Here is a 5,724-nt window from a genome sequence, read left to right as displayed (position 1 = left end):
AGAGGAGCCTGGCAGGCCACAGCTCATGAGGCTGCAAAGAGTCAGACACGACTGAAGCAACTTAGCACGCATGCGCAAGGTCACTAGGGTGCTCCCAAATCCAACAGGATGGGAATCTTTTAAAAAGGGGAATTTGGACACTGAAACTGTCAAGAGAGGGAAGATGATGTGAAGAGACACAAGGAGAAGATGTCAAGGAGAGCGACTTGAAACAGATCTTTTTGTCAGAGCCCTCGGAAGGAGCCAAACCTCTTGACACCTTGATTTGAGACTTTTAGCCTTCGATCCTCCAGAACTGTGAAGCAATAAATATCTGTTTTAAAACCAACATAATAATGATAATAAATGTAAAAAATTTTTAAATACAGCTCATGTCTCTGGAGTCACAATCAGTTCAGTTCAGTTCAGTCGCTCAGTCGTGTCCGACTCTTTGCGACCCCATGAATCGCAGCACGCCAGGCCTCCCTGTCCATCACCAGCTCCCGGAGTTCACTCAGACTCGCGTCCATCGAGTCAGTATACCTGGATACAAATGTAGTCTGTACCATTTTCAAATTCTACAATGTCAGGCAAATTACCTGTCTGAGCCTCTGTTACTACATCTTTATAATAGGAGTAAAAATAGTGCCTGCCTCATAGGATTATTGGGATGATTGTAAAGCTTTCAGAAAACAGCCCAACACAAAGTAAGCATTCAATAAATATTAACTCAATATAATTATAAAATATCATAGATTTTTTATATTCTTCGCCAAGAATCAATAATGTTCTCTCATTTCTTACCCTGCAAAGCCTATTTAAGGATTTTGTTTAGTGTGGTAAGAGTTGATCTATAAAATTTTCATTTCAAAATAGAGGCTAAAATAAGCAGTATTGCCAAATCTCAAAATTTTTAAATTGATTCAAGCAATTACGTGGTATCAGTCAGAATTCAGTCATAAAAATGAAGAAACCAGCCTGGTATTGCAAGCAGGAAGACATTTAATACAGTGAACTAGTGGCTTAAAAATACATCGGAAGGGCTGGAGAATTAGCGACCATAGAAAGCATTCATTATTAGTCACTATTGCATCCCCAGCCATAAGGGCATTAGGAACTTCCAGGATCCCAGGCAACTTCCAGCGATGATCTCAGGTCAGCGCTACACAGACGAACAACTTCCAGAGGATGCGGTGGAGCTGCAGAGCATCTCTTGTTGAAGCCCAGGAGGTCTCCTGATTGGATGAAGAGCAATGGTTTCTGTTTCCCTTGGCATTTCAAACTCTGTGGCCTCTGCCTGGGGGACTCTAAACCAGAAACCTCCTGACAAGAGATTCTGGGAAATGTATTTCCTAGGCTTCCAGTCACTGTGGCCTAAGGCCAGCAAGGAAAAGAAATTCGAGTGCAGGCTGGTTGGGTCCCCTAAAATAATACCAAACACAGCCACTCCTTGAGCTATTCAGCATTCACATAGAACCTTCTACCTATATTCAAATTTTAAAATAACATTATTAACTCTAACGTATTATAATTATTTCTTTGTCAAATAAATATACGCTAGCTCTCTCCCTGTAAAGGTATGGTCCCACATTCTATCAGTTACTTTATCCAAATCAGATGATATACTTATCCTTCTAGTCTGGTCACAATTCTTTTGGTATAAATAGCCCAAACTTTAAAAAATAAGTGATAAAATCAATCACCCACCAAAATACTTGAAATACATAGGCTGATATACATAAATATATTCATAGCAAATTAAGCAAGAAAGTATACCATACCTGGGCACTACGGTGATTTCTGCACCTGGATGTGAGTCAACAGTTGATATTAGTTACTTCCTTTATCTGGTAGCTGTTCTTTGTCCCCTTGTCCCTTAGCTGCTCTTCTGGCTTTTTATCTGGTGGAGTGCCAGGTAAAGAATTATGCAGTCCCCACCTTCATTTGGTGGCTGTCATCCTCCATTAGTTCCTTCCACCCTAAATGGAAACAATAAGAGTTTCCCAGAGAATCCCTTTTATATCACAGGCCACTCCACTGTGTAGCAAAGACCTGGTTTTCCTTAATTATCAGGACCCTTCGTCTAAGACTATTCAGTAAACCTCTCCTTTGCCTGTTGGTTCATTGGCAATCTCAACTTCTAGTTTTATAGAAATGTTGTTTTGTTCCAGGGTAGGAGTATTCCTGCCTTAGGTATCAGGGAGCCTGAAGTTATCAGGACAGGAATTGAAACAGTAGTACTGATTTGAATCATTCCCACTTATTCTGTTAGTTGCACACCTACATGTTCTCATTGTACTTTTAGATTATTGGGTATCGGTAAGGTCAGTAAATCCTAGGGTTTTATTTTATTGCATCACACTGTACAGTAAATGAGTTTCTTGGTCAGAAAAAATGTTTGAGATTCCATGACAATGAATAAGACATTCAGGGGCCCAAAACTTTGGGAAAGGATTACAGAACTAAGAAATATTCATATTCAGTGACAGACTATTTTGGGGGACTCCAAAATCACTGCAGATGGTGACTGCACCCATAAAATTAAAAGACACTTGCTTCTTGAAAGAAAAGCTATGACCAACCTAGACAGCATATTAAAAAGCAGAGACATTACTTTGCCAGCAAAGGTCCATCTAGTCAAAGCTGTGGTTTTTCCAGTGGTCATGTATGGATGTGAGAGTTGGACTGTAAAGAAAGCTGAGTCCCAAAGAACTGATGCTTTTGAACTGTGGTGTTGGAGAAGACTCTTGAGAGTCCCTTGGACTGCAAGGAGATCCAACCAGTCCATCCTAAAGGAGATCAGTCCTGAATATTCATTGGAAGGACTGATGCTGAAGCTGAAACTCCAATACTTTGGCCACATGATGCAAAGAACTGACTCACTGGAAAAGACCCTGATGCTGGGAAAGATTGAAGGCACTGGGAGAAGGGGATGACAGAGGATGAGATGGTTGGATGGCATCACTAATGGACATGAGTTTGAGTAAACTCCAGGAGTTGGCAATGGACAGGGATGCCTGGCATGGTGCAGTCCATGGGGTCACAAAGAGTCAGACATGACTGAGCAACTGACCTGAACTAAACTGAAGTGTCTGTTCCACAGATCTCAAATTGCTTAATAAGATATAAAGATATAAAAATACCCTTAATAAGATATAAAAATTCAACCTGTCAGTTTGTCACCAGGTGAGTGGCTGGTGCTGGGAAATGGTGCCACACTAGGGACTCAGCGTTCATCTCAAGTCGGCAGACTGCATATTCAGCCATACTGTTCACTCGCCAGATCACCCTTAGAGAAAGCACGTCCATGTGGCTTAGCTTTTGTACTTCTATCTGAATGGCCTTGGACACTGTCCTTTAATCATTGAGCAAACACTGGGGTGGCTGTTGAGAGAGACTGATTAACATCTATAGGTCATGTCATCATATCGACTTGATTATTGAGTCTTGGCACTCTCATCATGCCCTTTGATGAGACAGGGTATATATGGGATACAAATTTCTTCTCATTCAATACTTACCTAAAAGGTTCTCTTCTGTTGATTCCCATTTTCTTCCTCCTCTGACTTCCCTATTACCTATGCTCCAATTATGTTCCTTCCATATTCATTATTACTCAGTAAACTCATGAAGTAAATTCCATTAATAAATTGGTATATACAGACTTATGATGGTTTGACTTATGATTTTTCAACTTCATGATGGTGCAAAAGTGATACACATCCAGTAAAAGCTCTGCTTCAGATTTTGAATTTTGATCTTTTCCCAGGCTAGTGATTGCAATCTGATACTCTCCAGCAATGCTGGTCGGTCAAATGAGGATGAGCAATGGACACTTTTATAGCCATTCTGTGTCCATACAACCATTTTGTCTTTCAGTTTCACCACACTACTCAGCACATTATCTGAGATATCCAACACTCTATTATAAAATATACTTTGTGTTAGATGATTTTTTTCCAGCTGTAGGCTTGTATAAGGGTTCTGAGCATATTTAAGATAGGCTAGGTTAAATTATGATGTTTGATAGGTAAGGTATACTAAAAACATCTTCAACTTACAGTATTTTCAATTTACAGTGGGTTTATCAGGATGTAACCCCATTACAAGTCAAGGAAGATGTGTTTCCAAGTATCTTGTTATTTCCATTACCAGCCAAGTGAAACTAAATGTACTGTAGCTCAAGCTGCTGCCCACTAGGCAGGTCTCGCTGTGTCTTCTAGGACCCCAGCTGAGCGGAGTTGTTATGGTATATTGTGTCATTCCGACTGGCTGAGTTCTGTTTTCTTGTGTAAACCATCCTTCAGAGGTGTTTTGTTTTGTTTTGTTTTTCATATAACTGGCTGTAAGAACCTTCCCATGAGGTCACAAAGCATGTGGAGGGAGTCGTGGCAATGCAGGTTGCCTGTGAGATTTAAAGGGGCCTTTTTCTCAATGATAAGGGGTGAGGTGCAAGATGAAGCAATGTGTCTTTTACTCTGGAAGGACTGTGTCACCATATCATGGGCCAATAACACTTTAGAGACTTCACCAAGATAGCAAGCTCTGGAATAATCCTGGAAATTATTACTCAGCTTCTGGCACATTGTAATGCCAAGGTATCTGAGATATTTGTTCGTATATCAACCAACTAGATGTTCAAAGGATGTTATCAGTTAGTAAACCCCAAACGCTATGGGTTGAAGAGATGATTAAGATTTTTATAGAGAATTCCTGTGGTGAGGTAGAAAATTAAAATAATCCTGGTAGGTGAAAAAAAAAAAAAAACCTGCTACTAGCAATATTTTTAATGAGTTTAACTTCAAAGACAGACTACAAGGTTTTAATTTATGTGAATTACTGCTTTAGAAAGATTCAAAATTGGATGAAAAAATATTTTCATATCTAATAAGCAGATTTGTAAAATAAAGCCAGTGAATAAAAGTGATATCTAAGAATAGGATAGCTAGAAGTATTATGTGAAAAGAAAAAGTAAGCATGTCAAATGGCAAGAGCTAACAAATAGGATCATAGGATAGAAGTTAGAAATTAAAATTGAATTTTAGAGAGATAATGAATATGAGTTTGGAGAAGACTTTTGAGAGTCTCCTGGAATGCAAGGCGATCAAACCAGTCAATCCTAAAGGAAATCAACCCTGAATATTCATTGGAAGGACTGATGTTGAAGCTGAAGCTCCAATCCTTGGGCCACCGGTTGCAAAGAGCTGACTCATTAGAAAAGACCCTGATGCTGGGAAAGATTGAAGGCAGGAGGAGAAGGGGACGACAGAGGACGAGACGGTTGGATGGCATCACTGACTCGAAGGACATGAGTTTGAACAAGCTCTGGGAGTTGGTGATGGACAGGGAGGCCTGGTGTGGTGCAGTCTATGGGGTTGCAGAATTGGACATGACTGAGTGACTGAACTGAACTGAACTGAACTGAATGAACATGAAGTGAAAGTGTGGATTAGGCCGGGGGAAAAAAGCAATGATTACAGATAATGCTGAGATAATCTACTTATGAATTATTCTGTCTACCATAATTATATTTTTAAAATTAGTTATCTATGAAAGGGAAAATATCCCTGGTGCTAAAAGCAAATATGACTGGTATAGAAAAAAATAACATTTTGCTACAATGCTGATGCAGCAAAATCATAGGTTTTATTTGAAATTTAAATGTGCCCAGTGTTCATCTTTATGTAGATATTTAAAACTGAAATATGCTGATGCATTAGTTCATTTTCTTAGTTGCCATTGTTC

The 5,724-nt window shown here is 39.5% G+C and overlaps 1 long non-coding RNA gene across 1 annotated transcript; it reads right to left on the bottom strand.

The window, feature by feature from the left end:
* Positions 1 to 963: 963 nt before the first annotated feature.
* Positions 964 to 2,386, bottom strand: LOC138437227 (uncharacterized). The gene is made up of 2 exons (XR_011255834.1): positions 1,761 to 2,386; positions 964 to 1,214 (listed from the first exon to the last, which is right to left on the bottom strand). It is a non-coding gene; the product is annotated as an uncharacterized lncRNA (long non-coding RNA).
* Between the last annotated feature and the right edge of the window lie 3,338 nt (positions 2,387 to 5,724).

Source organism: Ovis canadensis, chromosome 3, assembly GCF_042477335.2.
Source record: "Ovis canadensis isolate MfBH-ARS-UI-01 breed Bighorn chromosome 3, ARS-UI_OviCan_v2, whole genome shotgun sequence".
NCBI classification, from domain to species: domain Eukaryota; kingdom Metazoa; phylum Chordata; class Mammalia; order Artiodactyla; family Bovidae; genus Ovis; species Ovis canadensis.
The sequence above is the reverse complement of the archived record's forward strand: the minus strand, read 5'-3'. Positions and strand labels throughout refer to the sequence as shown.